General features: G+C 39.6%; 1 protein-coding gene and 1 non-coding gene across 2 annotated transcripts in view; one reads left to right on the forward strand and one right to left on the reverse strand.

The window, feature by feature from the left end:
* The window catches only part of LOC122108435 (LYR motif-containing protein 4-like), a 116,391-nt gene that overhangs the window by 75,119 nt on the left and 15,642 nt on the right, over nt 1–25,630 (forward strand). The window lies entirely within an intron of this gene.
* Nucleotides 1,366–1,468, reverse strand: LOC122108446. The gene has a single exon (XR_006147577.1). It is a non-coding gene; the product is annotated as a U6 spliceosomal RNA (small nuclear RNA).

Here is a 25,630-nt window from a genome sequence, read left to right on the forward strand (position 1 = left end):
ACCCAAGGGAAGGGGCATAGTTTGAAGTGAATCCATTTTAAATGAAAACCAAATTGTCTTCCCTTAAAATACTTTCTTTTTTTAATGTCTATTACTTTTTTTGTTGTTGTTATTGTAAAGGTGATGTTCAGAGGTGTTACAAAGGGGTTACAGTTATATAAGCCAGATAATGAGTACATTTCTTTCTGAACAGTATCACCCCTTCCATCACTTTCAAAACTCTTTTTGTTAAACATATACACATACAGAACTGGCAGTACCATCCAAGAACAGCTCAGTATGCTTTTTTATGGCAAAGTTATTAGCTTCCAAGATGCAGCCACTGTACCCTAGGAGTAACCATGATCCAGAGTTCTGATGTCAGCTGGGTTTTGTTTGGTTTGGTTTTGTTCTTTGTGTCAGTGAAGTCAAACCATTCTTACTCAGTGCTGTTTGTTAAATTCCTTCACATTAGTACATGTGGGCATAAGTGATTTCCTTCTCAGCTCTGTACTTTTTCAAGCTTCTCATCCTTTCTACCCTTGTTGAGCATTTGGGTTATTTCCAGTGTGGAGCTATTTTAAATACTGCTCATGAAAAACCATCATGTACTTTTAGTCTATTCTAGAAATAAACTTGATAAATCACATAGCGTGATGAGGGTTTTTGGTGTTACAATTTTAATTAGTAATCTATTCACCTTAAAAATAAAATTGGTAGATCACAGGGTTTACATAGATTCAGCTTTAGAGAATACTACCAGCAGTTTCCCAAAGTTTGCATTCCTATTGACAATATGCATCCCAGTTTTTCCACATCTTTTCCTTAGTATTTTCAGCCTTCTGGTTGTTTGCTTGTTTTAACTATTGCAATGGATTTGGTGGCTTTCATTTGAATTTCCCTTAGCCCTCATGAAGATGGGAATCTTTTCCTGTTCTGTAGATAGAGGGTGAATTGAGACACCAATATTACAAACTCAGTTTTCTTCAAAATATTGTATAGATTTAATGTAGTCCTTGTCGCATTACTTTTTTTGTTTGGTTGGTTGGCTGTGGGGCTTGAACTCTGGGCCTGTGCACTGTCCCTAAGCTCTTCAACTAAAGGCAAGCACTCTACCACTTGAGCCCACAGCACCACTTCCAGTTTTCTGATGGTTAATTGGAGATAAGAGTCTCAAGTACTTTCCTGCCTGGGCTTGCTTTGAACCGCATCCTCAGATCTCAACCTCCTAAATAGCTAGGATTATAGGCGTAAGCCACCAGTGCCTGGGTCTGTCACATTACTTTTAATTTTCCTTCTGTAGAAACTGAGATACTTATTATTTAAAGTCACATGAAAAGATAAATGGTCAATAATAATTAAAGTCTTGTTTTTGTTTTGCTTTGTTTTAATATGAAACACTTCACAGATTTGCTTGTCATCCTTGCTCAGGGGCCATACTAATTTTCTGTGTATCATTCCAATTTCAGTATATATTCTAGCAAAGCAAGCACTAGGCAAGCATTCTTTTTTTTGTGTGTGAACATACTGTACAGAGGAGTTACAATTACATGGGCAAGATAATGAATACATTTCTTATCAAGCATTGCAGCCTCCTCCTTTGTTTACCCTTCACATCCCTTCCCATCCTCCCCCCGCCCCCCCATCCAATCCTTCCCTGCCCCCCCTCCTGCACCAAAGTTGTAGTTTGTTTTTGACATGACAACTTGTACTTCTCATTGTTGCAACAGGTCCACCTGTATCCTTAAACAACTTGTTTTTCCCCATCTCCTCCACAAATTATACTGACATCAAATATAGTGAAAGCAGAGGTTATACTGTGCGGGAGGGACATACAAAACAACAAGAAATAATCTTATAAATGCATTAGAAACAAATGCATGAAAGAAAAATACTTTTAAATATATATCTAAGGGTTCATTTTCCTAACATCACATTATCTGACCTTTTCTGCTTGACTCATATATATACTAGATATTGCAAATAAAGGAAACCATGGGACCATGTTTCTTTGGGCTTGGCTTACTTCACTTAATATAATTTTTTCCAAGCTAGGCAATCATTCTTGAATAAAAAACAAACCTTGAATATTGCCACTAGCAGATGTCAATCTACAAGTCTCTTGTGATTAAATTAGTGTGGTATTAGTGCAAAGATAGACAGGTTGATCATTGAACAGAGTGCAGAAAGAGATGCACTGATATGCAGTTACATGATTAATGGAAGTGCGACCTAATAGGGCAAGACATCTGCAATAAATTGGATTCAGCCAATTCTTGTTTGGAGAAAAAAAAAGTGTCTTGACCCTTTCCTCATATCATACATAAAACAAAGCGTAGATTTTAATAGGAAAGAGTAAGTTTTGGAGAACAAAGAGCATCTTTGTTACTTTGGAGCAGACAAAGATTTCTCCAGCAAGACACCAAAAGTGAACAATAAAAGGAAAAATTTTACTACTTTGGACCCTGTTAAGATTCTGATATTAAGAATTGGATGCAGAATGGAAGAAGACACATGAAAAAAAGACCTAGTAACAATATATAAAGAACTTCTACAAAACAAGTTTAAAAGACTGAAAGCTAAATTTAAAAATGATTAAAAGACATGAACATTCAATGTACAAGGGTAGTATCCAGATGGCTAATTAACATAGGAGGATTCCATCTTTTTTCTTTCATATTCTCTTGTAAGAAGAGAATATATATGAAATTCAAATATTTTCCTACTACTGACATTCCAAAACTGTGTTTTTGAAGCATCAGCATTATGTATGATTCCATTAAAATACAACACACTTTAAATATTGCTGGTTAAAGCTCATGATGTTTTGAAGACACAGACATAAAAACATGCAGAATCTAAAGTATGTAACAGCGGGGCACAACAGATGGTTTCATACATACTTTAACCCTAAAAAGTTTTTTAGCTTTTCCATTACCATGAAATGTGAGCAAACATCTCCCCTACCACCTGTACCACCTCCTTTTTCTACTCCTCCTCCTCTTCTTGTGCTTCCCTCCCTCTTTCCCACTCAGCCCTAGGTATATTATCCTGGACCCCCAGCCACAGAGCTCCCTAGGGTTGAAGGGACACATTAAGTGGCAGGGGAAAATGACAGGTGATATGCCTGGAAATTGTGTAAAACTGAAAGATTTAGTGGATTGGTTTTCTTAGATAAGTAAAGTACATGTAAAAAAAAAAAAATAGAACAAAGACAGGTTTGGCATTGTGTTTTTCTGCCTGCTGATTAACTGGATCATATAGATAGCTTTCCGAGCTGCTGCATTGGAGCCCAGGCTGGCACCAAGTCCCTTCCACCCTCAGACCTTGTATCTGAGGATAGGCCTCACAATATCCCTATGTAGCTGTTTAATTTGTGATTAGGCTTGGTTGGAGGGAGTGGGATCCTTGTTCTTTTTACAGTTCCTCTTCAGAGCTTATAAATCCTGAGAATATACAACAGGAAGTGATAAAACTGTCTTCCAAAGAGCAGGCTCAAATTCTCTTCCTAATTCCTTCCTAATTTAACCCCATGAACACATCCCTGAGGATAAGGAGGTACTCAGTGCTGTCTGCTGGGAGAGTTCCTCAAGCAAGAGTCAACCAGTGACAGACCCAACTATCCTCTCCTGGCCTTACCTCTTCTCTTCCCTCCACTGAGGAAAATTTCACATGTGCAGCTCAAGTATGTCTATACCATGAATGCACTGAGCCCAAGTGAGAAACATGCTTATAGTACCTATCTTAACTTCTATTTATTAAATGCCATTTGAATATGGATATATTGTAATAAAAGTATTTCACTAGAAAATGTACATATTTTATAGAGTTTCATAACAGCTTTTTTCAGTGATTGAAATCTTACTTGCTTTCCCCTTCAGTAACAAAAAAATAATATAGTATAATTTTTATACTATCCTGCTTCAGTAGATATTAAAGTTATTCTAAATGATAATCAGTAAAGTTATATAATACTAATCTAATAATCTAAGGGTTGTGATATAGAATTATTTGAACACAATACAATGACTACCTATCTACTAGACACTTCACAGGAAAGAACAAAGGTGGTACCAGTCTGGCTCTACTACAGATAGAAACCCTCCCATCACTTCCTTTTACAGCCTTTGAACTTCTCTTCCCCACCCCCAGCAGTCCCATGTGGTCCAGCTAAGGTCCCATTCTAAGCCTGAAGGTGCCAGAGCTAGAGTCTGGCCATACACTTGGAAGTAAATTTGTGGTCTTTTAAACATGTTGTCTTAGCTTTTTTTTTTTTTTTTTCTGGATTTGCATCTCTTCTGACCTACCAAAGGCAATGAAACTCTCTTGTACAATTTCTGCTTACACATTACCCAAGAACTATATTCCAAAGGAGTAAATCTGCCATACAGCCAACTTAGCTCCCTGAAGCAAGTGCTTTGGAAAGGAATATTTCTCCCAGCCAGGTGCTAGTGGCTCATGCCACTAATCCTAGCTGCTCAGGATAGTTCAAAGCCAGCACATGCAGAGAAGTCCATGAGACTAAATCTCCAGTTAACCAGCAAAAATGCCAGACTAGAGTTGCAGCTCAAGTGATAAAAGTGCCAGCCATCAATGAAAATGTCAACTAAGTAAGAGCACCAGGCCCCAAGTTCAAACCCTGATACTGTCACTAGAGAGAGAGAAGATAAATCTGTCTATATATGGCTGCCACTGTTGGCTTATAACCTGACAGTCATCTTCATAGCTATAGTAATTTTTGTTCATATTTTCTTAGGTTTGAAACATTTTTAACTACTGAGTTGTTATTATATTCATATATACATTAGTACATTACTGTGTACATACATAAATATATAGGCCTATACATGTTTGCACATATATAATGTACATCCACATGGATGAATATGTGTACATGCTTACAGAATACCACTTTGGGGGGACAGGTTTATTCTTATTCCTTTTTTTCTTTTCCTTCTGTGTAATCTTGTCCCAGAAGCAAATAGAGGGGTTTATGTTTATGTTGCCTTGGTATTTAGTGCTGCCCCCCTCTAAAAGGCCTTCATCAGACATGGATGACAGCAGGGCCCATAGGGCTGAGTGGTGGCCGGTAGCTGGTTAGCTGGGTGTTTGCACTGCAATCTTTTGTCTTCAGGCTTCATTTAAACCCCCCTCGTGTTACCCACTTTGGTTCAGGCACTGTTAAAATTGCAAGATACACTCAATTTTCAGCAAGAACAAACAAAATCTATCTTCTAAAGAAAAGTAGTAGGAACAGTCTCCTGTGGCATTTCTTTAAATGGACTAATATGTTGGTTTGGGAGAAATTGGAAGCCATCTTTCATGTTTTCATTATTAAGCCAGGTGAAATGAAAACCAAATCTCACTTCTAAAACCACCCCTGGGAATTTCACTGTTGTTTCTATTTTAAAGTGACCTACATGATTTCTTCTGTAGTTCAGGCATACTAGTAAAAATATAAAATCTCTGCCTTCTTTTTGGTTTTAGCTTTATACATTACTTAGTTGCTTCCTTTTTGCAGAGCTTATACATTTTCTAACAGTAACTGGCTGAGACTATCTAATTGTGTGAGAAGCACTTGCTGTAGATCTACCTTCTTAAAGGAAAGAAGATGCAGTTGGAACGTAGAGATAGAGCACCTGCAGAATCTGCAGCAGACTCTTAGCTCCTTCTTAATTCAAATGCTTTTTTAAATGAAACTATCAGTAATAAAGGGAGTAAATGTTGATTTTTGTCTACACTAGTCATTTTTTATGATCTTCATTGAAGTTTTTATAAATGAGCAAAAGTCCCTGTGATTCTAAAAAATTAGTGCTTTACTGTCTTTTGTGAGGTCACAACCTCGGTGGCCTTGTCACTTAGTGCTGTTTATCCAAGGTTAACAGGAAAGGTCATGAGAGCAGCTTTAGCTTTGCTTTCCTACTACTTAGACCAGGATTTTCAGAATGGGGTAGGTGGTTATGGTTTTTCTTCTTCCTTCAAAAAAACAGACATGAGCTGAAGCGGGAGGTCAGGAGGAAGTCTTGTGACATTCCCAAGATGTCATTTGCAGTATGAAATACCTGCAGGTTCAGGGACAGCTGCAGACCTGCTCCTGGGTAGTCAGGAACCAACCACTCCTACCCTGTACACCCCTCCTAGAAAGGACTTGGGTTTCTCCTTCAGATAGGTTATAGAAATTTCAGGGTCAGCTTATATGAAACATCTGGGATGAATGGGGCCTCTATTGTTCTTGTTCTCAATTTGCTTGGTACCTAATAACTGTACATCGTATGGGATAGGACTTTATTCTGGACCCTAGCAAGGTGCCTCAGCAGCCACCCACCCAGACTGGAAGTTCTTCAAGTTGGAATGGCAACTCCAGCCATTCCTAACATGGGCCCATTCATACTGTTGCCCTGTTTATTCCTTCTGCTAAAGATGCAGTGACCTCCTCCATTTCAAAGTGCTACTTCAGTGGGAAGAATGCCTACCCCACCCCCACCCCCTGCAATGACCTGGACTATTTAGCAGGACCCTGAAGCTTGAACCTTGAGTAAAATGAGCTGCCCTTTTGTCCATCTGCAGAGAATGGGCTAAGAGACTCAGTCCACTGTGTGTATGGACTGCCTTTCATCTTCAGAATTAACATAGTTGTTCTATTGTCATAGCTGCAATAAGGAGTAGTCATTCTTACATTTGTCTTCTGTTATGGCAAACATTGTAGAAGATGGATGATACATTCCCATTGAGAAGTTGCTGTTATCCTGGCATAGTACATACCTGTAGCATACCTGTAGTCCTAGAACTCATGAAGAAGGAGATACCAAATTTGAGGCCGCTGGAACTATACATGATACCCTGTCTCAAAAACAAAACTAAGAAAGGCAGAAAATTTAAGAGAGTAATTCAGAGTGGAATAAAACTATAAATCTTACCTCTAAAGAACAGCATATGAAGTGATAACAGTTTGTCTGTCCAGCTTCCAAGTATAGCTCAAGACTTGTCTCTCTGGCCCTTTTAGATAACAGAAATCAATTGATATGTTCACAGGGTTTGTATCATGTATGGCACTTTGGGACACATGTAATTCTGAGAGCTAGAAGATGCCAATTAAGCACTTGCTTTGCTTAATTCTTTAAACCTTTCTAAGCACACTCTTATACATTGTCCTTGTGACCTTCATTGTAGTAGGAAGTAGTGGTCATTTCCTTTTACTATGGAGAAAACAGGCCAGCAGTATGCTACAAGGTATGGAAGGGCCATAGAATCCCAATTTTCTGGAAGGTTCCCTAACCTTGTGAATCAAAAATATATGACCATTAAAAGATGCCTAAAAGTTTGCACAACTACTTGCCCCCATATAAAGAGGCAATGAAATCCAGTTATTGAAAAACAGCAAAATTGCCAGGATCAGTAATTTCCTTTCTGTTTATGATCCTGGTAGCTGAGAAGTAGCCTAGTAAAGACAGACTCTAAACACTATCCTATGTTTCTGTTGCATTATGTATTAACAATCTAATAATAGGCAAGGTTGAGATTTTGGTACTTCTGCACAAAAATATTGAGGGTTGGAATTGTTTTAACTGTTCGCTTTTCTCCTGTGTGAACAGAGTTCTTACATGCTACATATTCTATATCTGGAATGTCTAATGTGTTATCTCCCTTTGTGACGTCCTTTCTCACCTATCCTGGGACTGAGAAGGTAGAAAGGGAGGTGTCTGTGATATATTAAACATCAGCCTTATATAGACCTAATTTTTAGTCTTTATATGAAATTCCCTCTGCTGTTTAATTCCATCTGGTTGTATTTTTATTTTAACTTAATAGGCTAATATTTTATGAGCTTATAAGAATGATTGTATAAAATGAAATCAATATTTCTGATAATTAGTTGATGGGGGGAGAGGTTCGGTATAAAGTCATTTAAAACTTCCAGATGGTGTTGATTAAAATTAGGTGCTTGAAGATTTAGAATATCTAATTTACAAGATTTTCTTTTTTCTATTTTTGCCTTATTCTGTAGCATAGGTAAAGATGTTAGCCCAGCACTTATGATAACAAATTCAGCAGGTAATTTTCTATACCAGATTTAGGAAAGAGCTGGTGATTTCACATCGAAGTATATTCTATGTATCCTTGTACAGGATGTTCTCAGGCTTTATTACTTCAATTTAATATTTATGTCTGGGATGTTCTACTTCTAAGGGACAAGCATTCGTTTCTCTTATAGAATTATTAGAATCTGTCTTTCTATATTTTCTATGTCTTCTATGTTCTTTCTGTATCCTTCTATATTCAAGGGTATGAGTTCATTGTATTCAAGTGTTCACGAGTAGCTGTAGAAATGTCAGTGATTTCATAATGTATGTAGAATGCTATATAGCAGTTTTTACTTTAAGACTTTAGGCATGTGTGTGTGTGTGTGTGTGTTTTTGTGTGTGTGTGTGTGTGTGTGTGTGTGTGTGTGTGTGTGTGTGTGTGTGTGTGTGTTTTAAGACTTAGAGATTATTTTGATGAGCCCTCTGTTGAAAATCCCAGGTTCCAGCCACAGTGTCAGGTTATCTGTCACACCGTTTGATATCAGTCATCATGAGGAAGGTACTACCTGTTAGTGATGATCCCCTGTTTTACAGTGAAAGCAACTGAGGCCCTGGATGCTTAGATATCTGAGCAGTCAGTCACACCTCCTAGCAGTACTTCTGCTCAGCTTACAGATGCCTGCTTCCAAAGGTAGGCAGGCACAAAGCACCTACTGTAGTATGACCTGTGTTTTTTATCATGCTATCGGTACAAAGCTGAAGTCACTGTCTACAGTTCTGGTCATAAGACTATAGAGAGACAAAGTTAGGTGAATACTTCCTTCCTTTAAAGAGCATGGTAGCTCAGAAGACTTACCTTTGGTCATCACCTATATGGTTTAGAGATAAAATGCTAAATATGTTTAGTATTTACCTCTTAGGTTAGCTCTTAATATATGCCACACATCAATGGGGAGAGTTCTGGGGCTCTGACGCATGATTACATTTAACCCTCTGATCTGCCTGAGTTACCACCTTGCTCTCTGCAGAGGAGGGCTTCCTCCGGGAAGATCCAGTGTCAGCACCTGGGAACAGGTCCCATTAGCATGTTCCGTAAGCTGGGTTATAAGGTGAGCTAGTCATCAACTCAGGCAGTGAGAAAATAAACCTTTGTAATGAGACCTTGAGAGAAAGGGTGTAGTAAGAGATGGACAGACAGTCTGATGGTGTCAGCCAGGTAGATGCTACCTCTACATCTGATTGACCTCTGCCAGCCAGGCCTTTCCAACTTTTTTTATTTTTTTCACCAAGAAAGATACAAGGAGATATACTTTTTAATTTGGATTAAAAAATACAAATTGTTAAAAGCCACTTCTCAATTCTTGCTTCATCTAGTATGTATATAGAGATATAGCAAGTGTGTTGTCCAATAACATGTTGTTTATTGTCTGTGGATACCTCCGAATAGGTTATATGAGCAGTATCATTTTCCTAAGAAATGCTGTAGGCATCACACACCTGCTAGTCATATCTCCTTGATGAGGAAAACAACATGATAGGCCAGAAGCACATAACTGAACATCTTATACTCCTTATTTGCATACTAATCAAAAGCAACCCTCCTAACTCCTGTTTTCTCATTGTTTTAGTTGGAATCTGGAATGTGCCTCCAAAGGCTCCTATGTTAAAGACCTGATCACCAGCCCATGGTGCTATTAGGAAATGATGGATCTTTTAGAAGGAACTTAAGTCACTGGAGGAATGACCTGTCTCCCTCCTTGCTACCTAGCTGTCTTGAGACAAGCAGCATCTTCTACCACACTGTCCCACCATGCATGATGCACTCTGCTACCTAAGGCCCAAAGAAATAAGGCCAATCAGCATATACTGTAATTTCTGAACCCTTTGAGCCAGAATACACCTTTCCTCCTCCATTTAAGTTGATTTTCTGACATATTTTCTCAACAGTGACAGAAAGCTGACTCATTTATAGAATGAAATTGGATTAATAATTTGTCTCTAAGAAACTTTCCAGTCTCAAGTTTACTGAATGAAGGAGTTCACATTGGGAATAACGTAGAAATTGTACTTCCATGAATTCATTAATTAAATGTATATCAGCTCTATGTCCTGGGGGCTGGGCTACTTGTTGTAGGCAGTGCATCATTGAACCCACTGAAATCGTTGATTACAGTAATCCCTAAATATTGGTATTATTGTCTCATTTTAAAGGTTAGAAATCAAGCAATAAGAAAATAAATTGCCTATAGCCATTTAGCTTTTGAGTTGAAGTAGAGTATAGAAACAAGTCTTTCTGATTTCAAAGCTCATGTTCTTTTTTGGGTAATGGGGCATCCTGATAAAATGCTCAAAGAGTTGATAACAGGAGATGATATATGGCATTTTTGGTCGAGATGTCATTTGCTCGAGGGCCTGAATTGGAATGTGTGTGCCGGAGAGAACATTTCCATCTGAGCAATGGAGGAAGAAGGCATTGGGGAGGTAGAAGAAATTCATGTGTATTCTTTGTCCTGTGAGCACCACCTAGGCAGGAGTGGCATAAGCTAGATGGAAAATGATGGGTGACTTGGAGGTTTTAGAAGGTATAAAAGACCTTGTTTATCCACTGAAGATTTGGCGTATGTAGAATATATAGAGATCATATCTTGCTGTGCCACAACAGTATTAGTGTCAAAAGAGGTGAGCATAGTATTATGGGCTTGCATTTTAAGATGGATATCCTAGGAGGAGAGAAGACAGGAGGAGAAATCTGTATTATTCTCTAAAAGATAATGACATCAAAAAGACCAAACCAAAGCACAGGAACAAAACTGAGGAACACAATAAGGACTCCAGTTCTAGTGAATCTGAGACCCAGAGATTGCCTCAACTATAATTGTGGAACTCAAGCAAGTAGCTAAACTAAAGCCTAATCATGGCAGGACCATGTGATTGTAGGAGAGACTTGGAGGATTGAGTTGAGATGACTTGGTAAATGTCATCTGATTGGACCAATCTCATGCGTGTTTAGTATCTCATTAGCTTTGTGAGATTCTGAAGGAGAAACCTAAAGAATAATTATGCTAATAGATAACAATCAATGCATGCTTGTGTGTGCCATGCACTGTGATCAGGTTTGACATGCCTCAGACCTCACATCCCTAGGGAATGAGGGTTATTATTACCTCCTTTGTACATAGGCAGGAGATAACTAGAAAGTAATCACTCTGTGACTGGAACTCAGATCTAAGAGCCTTCAGGTACCCAAGTCTGTTAAACAGAGAAGGAAATGATATGCTATGTAGGAGAAAGTAAGACTAGAAAAGTAGAAACAACAGCAAAAAGAACAGCTAGAGTTGGTCTGTCTGTATATTAAAACTTTGAAAATAAAGATTGAGAATGAGTTCCTTGAATAATATATGCCTGGTTCACCACTATTAATAATAATCTCCCCTCCACAAAGCTCACATATTGAGCTTTTATGGAACAGATGGGCTGTGGTGTGTTGTTGTCTCTTAACACCCCATATTTCTTCATCCTGAACCAAGGATGCCCATCTGAATGCCAGTGAAGACCAAGGGATGCCAGAGGCTTACAGCTGCTCCGCTGCTCCTGTGCACCAAAATAACCTTAGCTGTTCTGTTACTTTTATACTAGAATTTCTGGACATTTTTTGAAGCGATGAATGTTTTCCTTCTAGGAAGTCAGTTGTAGTAGTGACAAATTTAGTTCCCTGATGTGCTAGTAAGATATGTCCTTACACTGGCTCCCACCTGCCCCCTCCCCTTCTCCCTCTCTCGCTCTCTCGTCCCCCCCTCTCTCTTTCCCTCTTTCTCTTCCTCCCTTCTTCCCTCCCTCTCTCTCTGTGTATTTGTATGTGTTATAAGGGATATGTGTACTTCATTATGATTTTAAATGAGATATGTGCCTGAATTACTTTACATGTATAATGTCTACATACTATTTATAAATTAATGTAGATTTGCTATTTTCTCATAATTTTATTATTCCAATTGTAGCTCTGAAGAGGGTGTATTTGAAGTCCTGGCAACTGACTACACATTGTTTTGTGTTTTAAAATATAAGAAACTCCTGTGATACTCCAGTCAACATAGCACTTTTAGTAAGAGCCCTTTTTCAGAAGAGATTTCAAGGTTTTCAGATTAATTTTCCCCCCCCACTGTAATGTAATCACTGTAGTCTCTGGAGTAGCAGTAAGGACCAATGGCTTGAGCTAAAACTTTGAAAGCAGACATCTAAAAGGGTTCGACTCTCAGCTCTGTGACATGCCGCCCGACCTTGGGTAACCACTAGAAGTCTCCCTCACCTCAGTTTCAGTGTCTAAGATAATGAACCAGATGCCATTCCTGGTACCAAGTCCTTGGAACCTACAGAGAATAATGAACAGATGCCATAAAACACTTGTAAAGTAATGGATGGAAGGGTTGGTGTCTCATAGGAAGTCTCCGTATGGCACAGCCTCTTGGATTGCATGCTCTTCCCACTTAGCATAGTTTCTTGCAGGTCCTCATTTATGATCATCACCATATTAGTACCTATTTCACTTATATTTTTGAAAACCTAAAAATATCACACATTAATGGCTGTTACTTAAATTATTAATGAGCACCAAAGACTGTACCTCCAACAGAAACTAAATTGGCTAAATATTGCCCATCCAGTCATTTACTTGAAATATGGTGTCATCCTACAACCCAAGAAATGCAGTAATTAACAGGAAAATTCGGGCTTAAAGTAGTTTGAAATATCAAACAAGCATCATGTCAAAAAAAATCTTGTTAAAGGAACTATTCTAGCTACTCAATAAATGAAAACTGGAGTTCTAGAAAAAAAAAGCCCACGTTTAAGTTCATCCTTGAAAGTATTATAAATGACATGGCATTTTATATAAATATTTATCAGTTTAATTAGCAAGTATTTCAGTATATCTTTCAGATACATACATATAAATGGAAAATTATTTCAAGAATTATTATTGGTACAGTTTGGGAGCATTGATTTCTTAGTGACTAGTGTGTGTGTGTGTGTGTGCACGCGCGCGTGCGTATGTTTTCTAAATATTACCTGTCATCTAATCAGAAAATATTTCTCCTTAAAAAGTCTTGTTCATAATTGTTTTATCCATATCTTAAGACCACTTAGAAGGCACAGGCATTATTCAGGCCCTAGCTGAAATGTTGATCCATATGAGTACATTTAGTTGAGCATTCCCCTTCTCTATAATACCTGTGTCTGTATATGTATAGACATATATAGGGTGAAGCTTCTGCTTCTCCTTTGTGTTTTCATGGTTTCAATCAATGTTAGGGCACCCAGTGGGTCCCTTCTCCCAAGGCAACTGGACATTAAACTAGCAAACTTCATGGCACATATGTGACACAGGGACCCTGAGTGCTAAAGGGCTTGTTCTGTTCCAGAAACTGAAAGAAAACTGGAATTGTTTGCCAGCTCCACATGGAAGGGAAGTCTCTCTCTACAACCTCAGCTGCCAACCAATTTACAAAAGAAAGGTTGAACAATAATCTCTCATCAGTGCAGCTGTTAATGAGACTCAGAGCTTCCAGGAAAATTACGTTTAACAAAGTGCCACACTGTTACCTCCCTGGGAAAATAAAAGAGGAAGGAGAGGTGAGACAGAAGGGCCTAATTTGATCTGCGGCTAACTGCGCCTGTCTTGGCTTCCTAGGCTAGGAAGGTAAACCTGGGGAGAAGGAGAATAGACTGCCCAATGCTGAAATATTTTATTATCAAGAAATTTTTTATCTATGTTTTGTCTTTCTTCAGAGATTTAAAAGAATAATACATTCATAAGACAATCTTGTAAATACACCTAAAATTGGGGTAAGCAAATCCAAGGATTGTTTGCTTAACCTGCAATAATATATTTTGTAGACACTCATAACCAACCCACAATCTCAACCATAACCTCACTGATTCTCAGGGAAAGGAGACACACCTGTTTCTGGTCATATTTGAAGTCTGGCCTTAAGTGATTGTTTCTTGGTAATCTAATTCGACATTTTATTATCTATCCTGAGGTCCAGCTAGATTATGACTACACATTTGCTCCCTGGATTAGTTAACCAGGTTAAAGAAAGGAAAATCTCATAACAAAGCTTACCTGTTACCCAACTAAGTGCATCATGAAATCTCCAAGCTACTCACCTGATACCAGTGGCCATAGCTTCCTGCCAGTTTGGGGGCTTTGTATCCTGTCTGGAAAGAGCCCCTGCCTCTGAGACCAATAAGGGCAAAAGCATCCCATTGGTTCCAGTGCTACGTTCTTACATTCTCTTCTGCTTTTCTATGAGTTGGTCAAAAATTACCATCTTTGGTGTCCCTATCTCTCTTGCCTCCCTCATCCTCAAATGTTTGATGTAAAGACATTAAAAATTCTAGTATAGTTAATCCAGGGGCTCAGAGACCCTTAACTTCTCTCTTCCTTTTGTCAATTTGTTATTAATTGCTCTTACTTATGGGCTCTAGTGTGGCACTTCAGTACTTCTTACTTTGTGCAATGATCATATCAAGATTGTGTCTTTTAAGAGTAAAGAAACCAAGCCAGGCATCAACAGCTCACAACTACAATCTTTGCTACTCAGGAGACTGAGATCCAAGGATCAGATTTCAAAACCAACCTAGAGGGGAAAGTTTGCGAGACTCTTAGCTCCAGTTAACTATCAAAAAGCCAGAAGTGGAGTTGGGGCTCAAGTGCTACTAGAGTGCAGCTAGCCTAAAAACTCAAAAGAGTTTGGTTTTTTTTTTTTTTTCCATTACAAAAGCACATGGAGAGCACCCAAGGCCCTGAGGATAAGCCCCAGGATTGACACACACACAAAAAAAAAAAAAAAGTGTAGAAACCTTTTCAAAAGACTCCAGCCACGGCACCTGCTGGTTACATTGGCAGATTGTGCCCACACCATCCACATAGAAACCACCCGATTGCCTTTTGTCATTTACAGTTGAAATCATGAACCTACTGGGAGGCTTCCCCTGGGTCATACTGGACTGAACAGCTTGGCACTTTGTTGGGGAAGCAAGAAAAGGAAGGGAGCCAGTGTGGCATGGGCCACTGACAGCATCTGCCACAGTGGATCTACTACTATGAAGGGTCTGGGAACCTCTATTGAACATGTGTGGCTGATATTGCCTAATGGTACGGGAGAAGCAAGCACTTGAGTCTGACTCCTGGCTCTCCCTTAGCTCTGGGATCCTGAGCAAGTTTCCATCTTTAACGTTTGCATTTCAGTTTACTCAGCCTCTAAAAATGAAGATAACAGTATCTCGTGGAGAAGATGAAATGATATATAAGATGAACACAAGCACCTGGCACAGGCCTGTTCCTTGTTTCCAGTAGTCTGGTTATTTTGTTTGCTTGTTTTGTTTTGTTTTTGTCAGTTGTGGGGCCTGAACTCTGGGCCTGGGCTCTACCCCTCAGCTCTTCAGCTGAAGGCTAGCGCTCTACCACTTGAGCCACTTATGGCTTTTTCTGCTTATGTGGTGCTGAGGAATCGAACCCAGGGCCTCACGCATGCAAGGCAAGCACTCTACCACTGAGCCACCCTCCCCGCCCCCCAATAGTCTGTTTTTAAGGGTAGGGCATCTGAAGGGTAAGAGAGCTCTCGGAACTTTGCACAGTTCATTTCATGCATATACATTTACTCACTAAGACTGAAACAAGGAAGGACCACTACCAAGATAGCCTGTATTCTAGCATCTTGCAGTCTTATGGGGCAGGCAGGTCTGCGTAAAGTGTTATAAGCGCCATATGTAGTGAGAAGGGATTAGAATATTTTAAGGTGTGAAGTGATAGTATAAAATGTTATGTGCTAGAGAAATTGCAGTAATGAGAAAAAGTAATAGTAGAAACTTGATTGTGGAGGCATAGTATGCAAATAGAAGATCTAATTCAAGCAGATGATTTGAGTGCTGGAGAAAGGGATGAATTGAATAGGATGTATGAACTCTAAGGATAATTTGAAGGTTGAATATTCTGGTTTGGCAAGAGATAGGTCTGCTCCAGCAAAATAGATTTAACAATCATTATCATTAGAGTGAATCCTTGTGTGTAAATTAGACCGCAGGTAGTTGATTTTACTTTAAGAAAAACATGTTGGTGATGTTGTATATAATAATATGCATGAAGAAGGAAGGAATGAAATGATTTTTCTGTTCTTTGGCAATGACCACTCTTGTGATCCCCACACAAACATAAGGGCTAGGGTGCCACTGCTTTCCTCCCTTTAGATGAAGCTTGTTTTCTTTGCTCTGTGGACCAGAAGGCCACTGTCCTCACTGTCATAGTGAGGAAGAACATTGGCACAGCTGTCAGATACTAGATCTTAGTTCTCTCTGTTCAACAGTGCTGGATCCACCTGGAATTAGCCATGTAAAATTCAGCACATCTTCTTGCCTCTGTAAACTTGTTTCCACTCTTTCAAAATGAGATTATGAGATTATAACAGTTCCTACCCTGCAGAGTACATAGTCAGAAAACATCAGCTTTTATCTCTACAAGCCATAACTACATTTTCTTTCCTTTGTCCAAAAAAAAAAAGAAATAAAATATATATGAGAAGAAACTGGGAAAATCTGCCTCTAACCTCATTAATAAGATAAAATATGCACCAATCAAGCATTTGAAATAATGATTACATATCCCACAGTACCATACCTGTCTTAACCTGTATTCTCTAGAAATAGTCTTCAGGTACCCTCAGATGGAAAGGGCAGGCTTTCCTTTCAGCCTCTCAGACCAGTACTCTGTGACAATTATGCTTTCTGGGAACCACTCTATCAAGCCAAGTTACACACAGAGCTTATTCTAGAAACTGTAGGTCCCGCACCTGTTCACTATGATACTTGCAAATATCCAACCTGCCAGACATTGAACAGACCTAGAGGCTTATAGTAATAGCTAAACTGCAGCTCCTAGACATACACATACAGCTGCTTCCAGACAAATCTAACTCAGTACTGGTTATAATGCTAGCCAGGGCTAAGAGGAGCTGGAATTCCAAGGAAGAAAGCTGTGTAAGAATCTCACTTGGCCAAGGAAAAGCCATATTTGTGTGAGCTGAAGTAAGCCCTCTCTCACCCAAGACCAGCCTGTGTGTTACAGAGGTGCTAAGCCAGGCCTAGCCAGAAGGAAATGGGAGCAGCAGAGTACAGAAGCCCAGGACGGCTTAGCCAAAACGAAGCCATCTGACAAGCATTTGCTTTCCCTCACACATACCCAGTAAGCTATTCCGACAATGTGGTCACATCAAATCTTTCTCACCCTCTAAGTATTTCTTTTTCTGGGGTCTGAAGCAGCTCTTTGGGAAGAAAAGCAATTTGATGTCAGAGGCTCCTTTGAGCCTTGGGAATTAAGCCTCAGAAGCTTGGAATTGGAGCTCAGCTGCTGGTGGAAAATACACTGTGAATGTTTTATTCAGTAATGCATATATAACATTGAGCAGAATCCAAATACATAAATCACTTATACAATAGCTGTTGGAGCTACCTGCCAGCATTAAAGAACTCAGCTGCCAGAATCCCTTGCAAGGTCCTCTACAGCCATCTGCTGGTGAATGTTAGTCTTGTAAATCCTTGCTTATTCTAGTTTTTGTTCCCCTACCACCACATCTTTCTTTAGCATTCAGGTTTTTCTGTGGTGCACTTTACCTCCACCAAAGCTGAATTGCTTGTGCTGTGGGCTTACAGAAGAAATCCTTAACACCCTTAAAAACTCTGGCAGAACAGAGAAAATATGATAGGGAGAGATGAGAAGGCCAATTTCTGTCCTTAGGCTCTGTACCATCTGTACACACTTTCTGGATCCTCTGAATATAGACCCATGCCAGTCTGCATCTGAAAGCCAAAGAGTCAGTATTTAGTTTGTTGTTATAACGGATGCTGTTACTGTAACTGTTAAACTTCCAATGCCTTTGTTTTATGACCACCAATATATTACATCAAAGGAATAGGATATGCTACTGTCACCAGTGAATCCTGCCATAATTAAGCATGGACTGGCATAATTGCAGGCCTAGAAATTGTTTCCAAAAGCAAAATTCTGTCCCTGAGGTTTTTGTGAGTCAGCAGGCAAATTTACTCGCCTGTATGGAATGGCCATACCCAGAATGATAGTGGTATGTTGATGAGACAAAAGTCTCTTCTCTATACTGAAGATCTGCTGGTGATACAGTTCTCAGCCTCTTTAACATGGCCTCAGGGCTTGGAGCTCCAATGGATATCTCTGGAGCCTTCAACAGTGATTTATCAGCAATACCCATAAGCCATTCTTAACATAAAATGACATCCATCCTGCTGGTTTTCTCACCAGCTCTGAAACGACATATGGCATTCCAGCTTCTCAAAGATTGATGAAAGCTGGAATATCCGAATTTCAACCCTATAGTGAGCCATAGTTAAAGACATAGGAATGCTTACAAAAGGCCATAGACCACACCTGTGATAGTCTTTGAACTACCTAATAGGTGGGCAGACTAAGTTCATGCACTTAGATGCCTAAGTTCTTTTGGTAAGGGCATTCAGAAAACTGGAAGTGGCATAGCTGCTAAAGCATGCCAGGCTTTTTAACATGATGTTGTCAGTTAACTTTATCCTATAATACAGAGGCCAAGGTACATTTCATATTTAAAGGGGAGCTCTTGCACACTGTTGGTAGGAATGTAAATTAGGAGAGTCACTTATTGGAAACAGTGTGGAGAATTCTCAAGAAGCTAGAAATGGGTCCTTCATATGACCCAGCAGTCCACTGCTAGGTCTATATCCAAAGAAAGTAAAGTTAGTATGTCAGTGAGATACCTGCACCCATGTTTCTTGCTGCACTGTTCATATAACCACCATATGGAATCCACTGATGTTTCCACTACAGATGAATGGACAAAGGAAATGTGATGTTCAGAAAACAAACTGGGATGTTAACAAGGGCAACAGTTAATCACGTGTATGAAGTGTTTAGCATAAGTGCCTACAACATGTTAGGTGCTCAGTGAACATTAATATGATTCTTCTTTTGAGATTAAATTGTCAAAATGTATCTGTAGCACCCCCTTTGAAGTCTTTATCAGGTTGCCCAAAAGAGTGTTTAAGACTTATAAGGACTCCACAGTGTAACCCCCGCTATATTTGATGTCAGTATAACATGTGGAGGAGACGGGGACAAACAAGTCATTTAAGGATTCAGGTGGACCTGTTGCAACAATGAGAAGTACAAAATGTCATGTCAAAACCAGCTTTACAATGTCAATGGGGGGGGGGGGTATGATTGGGTGGGGGGGAGGGGGGAGGCTGGGAAGGGAGGTGAAGGGTAAACAAAGGAGGAGGCTGCAATGCTTGGTAAGAAATGTATGCATTATCCTGCCCATGTAATTGTAACCCCTCTGTACAGTATGTTCTCAAATAAAATAAAATTAAATTTAAAAAAAAAAGACTTATAAGGACTAACATGAGATAGATAGCAAAATTTCTGTGTCTAAAGGATTAATCTCATTTATTGTTTTTAATTGTTCTTAAACATCTCTAGTACTTCTCTGTGAAACCTCAAAACCCTCCTGTGAGATCTCTAAATGTCCTTTTACGTACACACACACACACACACACACACACACACACACTTCATATAGGCCTCAGGTTTGTTTTCTACTGTATCGGTGTCTTCTTGATTTTCAGTGGGGAATGTGCTCGGCCTCCTTTGATTATACAGATCTGTCATAGACAGTTTATAAGGCTTTTGTGACAGTGTTGAATTCATATATTTGATAAGTCATTCTTACTGGATACTGTTTTGGAATTAAGCAAAGAAAATGACTTAATATGATTTTTTGTACATTTGAATTCACAATTTCATTTCTTGTTATACAACCTGAATGAACCTTGAAGACATTATGCCAAGTAAAATAAGTCAGTCACAGAAGCACCAATACAAGATATGTAGAGTAATGAAACTCATAAACAAGAAGGAAGGTGGCTGGTGAGCAGGCACTGGGAGGTACAGGGAAGGTGGTGCTGAGCCAAGCAGAGCCTCCTCTGGGGAAACTGGAAAGGTCTGGAGAAGGATGGCAGAAGTGGTTGTACAGGAATGTGAATGTACATAATGCCACACAGCTGTACACTTAAAAGTGATTAAGACATTAGATTTTATCTTACATATATTACCATATACACATACAAAAACAAAAGAATAATATTTGCTTATTTCAGCTTCTAAAGCTGAAAAGTTTTTTGAGTGGACTCAACAGGAAAACTTAAAAGGAAAGTATAATCTTTGAAGGAGACAAGGCCTAAGGCATGCTGAGGGAACCCCGCCTAGGGAGCCAGGTCTGTTAGTTTAAAACCCACACCTGGAGGAGACTTGTACTTGGCAGCCCTGGGGAGCAGAGACAGATGAGTAGGGATGAATTTCCCTAAGCAGTTATTCTGCTATATTCTCCTCTATTAGTTTGCAATGGCAGAGATTGTTGGTTAATTTGCTTTTATTGTGAATACTTGAAACATATACAAAAATCAAATAGTATAAGAATCTTAGGTTACCATCTCCCACCTTTAATGATGCTATGCTCATGGCCACAGTTTTTGCTTTATCACCTAAATAGTCGCCCATGCCCTCTTGTATGTACTATTAACAGAAAATTTCTATACTGTCCTATAAAGTTAGTTCACATTTTTGGAAAGATTAAGATTCTTTTTTCTTTTCATTATTTTGGTGGGGAGAAGGCATTGCTCTAGTATCTAAGATGTCCTAGAACTCACAATCTTCTTGCCTTCCCTTCCTGAATGCTGGGAGGGCAGGCATGTGCCACCAGGGCAAGCATGAAAATTCCTTCTTAAAATATAATTTTGAAACCATTATTGCACTAGTAAGGTAGTAACTTCCTATTATCCAATACACAGTTTAAATTTTAAGTTGTCTAACAAATAGAATTTTTCAACTGCATGTGTGTTTGAATTAGGATTTAAATAAGATTCTACAGGATATGTCTTTGCATTGTCTCCTGGAAAAATCTAACAACTCTGTTTATTTCTATTGTTCTCATTTTCTTTGTAATTAGTTTGCTGAAGAAGTTAGTTTTTCTTTCTTAATTTCTCTGGTTTCAACTTTGTTTGGATACTTCAGCTGTATAAAAATTGATGATTGAGGTTGGGTATGGTTCAGCATGCCTATAATCCTAACACTCAGAAGGCTGAGGAAAGAGAACATGAGTTTGAAGCAAAACTGAACTACACTGTGAGTTACCGGCCAACCAGGCCAGATAGTTAGCCCCTGTCTCAAAACACTCGGTAAAACAAAATTGATAGCTGAATCTTGACCAATCTTGTTCTTAACCTTGGCCAGATGTTAGGTTCACCTGGGGAGCTTTTAGAATCCTGAAGTGTGGCAAACAGCTTCTGGCTTCCTAAATAAGATAACAGAATTACTGTATGACCCAGCAGCCCCATTCCAAAAGGATTATTAAAGCAGGTGTTCAAATAGTAACTGGTATGCAAATGTGTGCAACAGCTCCATTTGCAGAGGCCCAAAGATGAAAACTACCCAGTTACCCTTCAGGAAAGGACAAGGGAAATGTGGTGCATCCATTCCACAAGTTATCATTAGGCCTCACAAGTAACTAGCTCCTAAAGCCTGCCACAACCTGGAGAAGCTTTGAAAACATACAAAGTGAAGAAGCCTGGGACAGGCCACACTGGATGAGTCCATTGTGTGAACTGTCCAGAACAGGAGTAGCAGTAGAGAAAGTAAACTTGTGGTTATCTATCCTTGCCACATTTTTTATGTTTGAAGTATAATCCCTAGTATCAGAAAATTCTAAAAGCTACCAGGTACCAATGATGTATACCTGTAATACTAGCTACTTGGGAGGTGGCGATTGATAGGACTGATGTTCAAAGTCAGCCTAGGTAAGTTTGTGAGACCCCATCTCAACCAATAGGTGGGTAGTGGTGGTGCACCTGTCATCTCAGCCATGAGGGGAAGTTATGACTGGGAGGATCTCAGTTCCCAGGCCAACCAGAGCAAAATAGTTCTCAAGACCCTATCTCAACAGAAAAGGCTAGGCATGGTAGTATGCAACTATGGTCCTAGCCATTGCTTGCCAAAAAGTGAGACTCTGTCTCAAAAGAGACTGGGAACGTGGCTCAACTGGAAGAGTACCTGCCTAACAAACACAAAACTCCAGTACTTCCAGTACTATATGTTGAGTGATGTGGGAATGGGGGTGAAGTGGGAGAGAGAGAAAGCATTTAAGCCCTGAAAATGACGCCTCAATCAGAATCACTATCCAGGTGCTAGGGATGGAATCCAAGACCTTAAGCATTATATTTGAATGACAGCACCTGTCCCGCTTTTGTACTTTGTCAAATACAGTCTTAAGCTTTTGCCCAATCCTTCTACCACTGCCTCCTATGTATCTAGACCACAGACACATGCTACATGCTTGGCTTGTTTTTGAGATAGAGTTTCACTACCTTTTGCCTGAATTGGCCTGAAATCACTATCCTTCTATCTGAATCCAGAGTAGCTAGTTGTTTGATTTGGTTAACAATAAATTTTTTAAAACCTAAAGAAAAGATTGATTCTGATTGTTTTTAAGACAGGAAAGGGTTCCCTATTTCCAGCTATCATGAAAGCATGTGTAGCAATGCAGCACATAGCATAGCTCAGAGCATGGCAGCACCAGGATTAACTAAGACCACACTGTGTAAATGTGCAGTGGCCCTTAATGACCTGGAGGCATGGCTGGATATGAACAGCCTGGTGGCTGTATGTTCCTACATATAACACATGCATGGATGTCTCTGAAGTGATGCTCTTTGTTGACATTGAGGGGCTCTGAGCAAGTTCACATGTGAACAGCATCCAGAGGCTCTGGAGAGGCAGAAGCAAGCTTTGCTGGACATGGGGCCCTGGCCCTGCCCTATAGTCCCCAGGTGAATCTCTGGTGGAACATTTTTCTCAGTCTTGTGCTGGCAGCTTTGCCTTATGATATAGTTAAGGTAGTGCTACCCTCAAAACACAAGGGAAAGTAGGATTGATGAATTGGGCACTTCCCATATACTTACTGTCTACGGTTGCAACAGGAAGAAAAGCAGAACAGTAAGCAGGCTCAGAAGACAGGTTCACAGAATGCAGTGGGGAGGGCAGAGAAGAGGGAGGCACAAGCTCCAAATCCTCTTCATGACAGTCAGAGTGGCCCTGACGTCCTCACAGGTGATTTCTCTCTGAGAGGCAAAAGTGAAAGGTGGTTCCTTTTCATCTGCCTTTGTCAGCCCAGCAGCTTTGCTACTGTGAGTCCAGGAGAATGTGCTCAGCTACTTGCAAGCCTGACAGCTTCACTTAGCCCTTAGTGACTGCTGAGAGGGAGAAACGACTCTATGGGGACACAGCATGCTCTTTGTCTGCAACTCCGTGCCGCTCTCACCTTGAGCTGGGAGCAAGAATACAGGCAGTAATCGGTGCCCTGCTCACCAGGCACAAATGGAATCACTGCAGGTTCTATAAAATATTTCTTTGAAGGCAGCAAGAAACCTATATTTGGACTTCCACTTAATTTTATTATTCCAAAAGGCATAACACTGCATCCCTAGAGTCCTCCCTACCAAGGATTGATTGTGGTCCATCTGAATTGTAAGAGAGTGGTCAAATCTGTTTCTTGGGATTTGGGTTTGTTTTGGGGTGAGTGGGCACATGCACCAGACATGGAGCTTGATCTTGGGACCTAGGCTCTGCCCTTGAGCTTAAAGCTCAAGGCTAGCACTCTACCTGTTGAGCCACAGCTCCACTTGCAGCCTTTTGGTGATTAATTGTATCAGATAAAAGTTTCACAGACTATCCTGCCTGGGCTGGCTTCAACCACAGTCCTCAGATCTCAGCCTCCTGAGTATCTAGGATTACAGGTGTGAACCACTAGCACCTGTCTAGAGATTTGCTTTGTTTTTTGTTTTGTGTTTTTTTTTAATTGTTTTTCAAGATAGCCCCTCACTGCATAGCCAAGACTGGCCTCAAACTCATGATCCCACTGCTTCAGCTGCCACAGTGCTAGGATAACAGGCATACGCGATCACACATAGCTTAATGTTCTGATTTTAATTTTGTCATGTCCTTCTGCAGGATTGTTCTGTTCAGGGGACAAAAGGCACATAGGTTCTCTCCATATACCACTTTAGGCAGCTTCCTATTAAGTGTATATTTCAAAAACAAAAGTCAAGGTAATTTGGTAGATTATAACATGTTTTTTAAACATTTAAACCTTCTAAAAAGTCAAGTAACGTAAAAAGTTAGATATAAGGCATAATATCAACACTATCCACTATAAATGTAATGCTTACACTATAAGTGTAAGCCAGATGTGTAATAGTTACCATATTTTATAAAGAAATAGCCATCTGGGCATAGGTCACACTTAAAATCTTAGCTACTTAGGAGGGTGAGATCTGAGGGTCAAGGTTCTAAGCCAGCCTGGACAGAAAAGTCCATGAGACTCTTATTTCCAGTTAACTACCAAAAATCTGGGAGGGGATCTGTAGCTCAGGTGGTAGAGCTCCAGCCCTAAGCCCTAAATGAAAAAGCTAATGGTACAGCATCCAGGCTCTGTGAGTTCAAGTACCAGGATCAGCACAAAGAAAAAGAAAAAAAGAAACAAGCAGATTTAATTCATCTATGTTCTTTAACCCAGTGTATCTAAAATATTGTTTTTCTAACATGTAATTAGTACAGAAATACTAGTAAGGTTTTTACCATTTTTAGCTACATCTTTAAAACCCTATGTGCATCCAATACTTACAAGCTTCTCAGTTTATAACAAGCTCTAAATCTGCACGTGTCCCATAGAAAAATATAAGAGAGTAGTAGGGCTACATTTGCAAGTATTTTAATATCTTACTGAGATTCAGGTAGCATAAAATGCAGCCATTTAGACTGTATTACTGTTTTTAGTTTATTTAGACCATCACTAGTATCCATTTTAAATCATTTTCAACAGCCCACAAAGAAACCCTGTACCTATTCAGTCACTCTGCATTCACTCTGTCCGCCTCCACCCATTAATTTGCTATGCTTCATCCCGACAGAGTTGCCTGCTCTCTCTCTCTCTCTCTCTTTCTCTCTCTCTCTATATATGTATGAATGTATATATGTGTGTGTGTGTGTGTGTATATATATATATATATATATATATATATATATATATATAGTTTGTTTTTGTTTTTTGCCTGTCATGGGGCTTGAACTCTGGGCCTGGGCCTGTCCCTCAGCTCTTCAGCTCAAGGCAAGAGCTCTACCACGTGAGCCACAGCGCCACTTCTGGTTTTCTAGTGCTTTAATGGAGATAAGAGTCTCATGGCCTTTCCTGCCCAGGCTGGCTTTGAACTGTGATCCTCAGATCTCAGCCTCCTGAGTATCTAGGATTACAGGCGTGAGCCACTAGTAGCTGGCTTGGTCTGTATTTTATATAAATGTATTCATATGTGGCATTTTATATCTGGCTTCTTGAATGTCGTGTACTATTGCTGGGGCTCATCCTGTTCTACTTTGTTTTAAACTTCATTCTTTGAACTTTATTCCTTTTTATGACTCATGGGTTCATGGGTTTATGGATTCATGGTAAGGCCATGGGTATCATCAAGTA

The sequence above is a fragment of the Dipodomys spectabilis genome, unplaced genomic scaffold, assembly GCF_019054845.1.
Source record: "Dipodomys spectabilis isolate Male_0828 unplaced genomic scaffold, ASM1905484v1 ptg000059l, whole genome shotgun sequence".
In the NCBI taxonomy this organism is placed as follows: Eukaryota; Metazoa; Chordata; class Mammalia; order Rodentia; family Heteromyidae; genus Dipodomys; species Dipodomys spectabilis.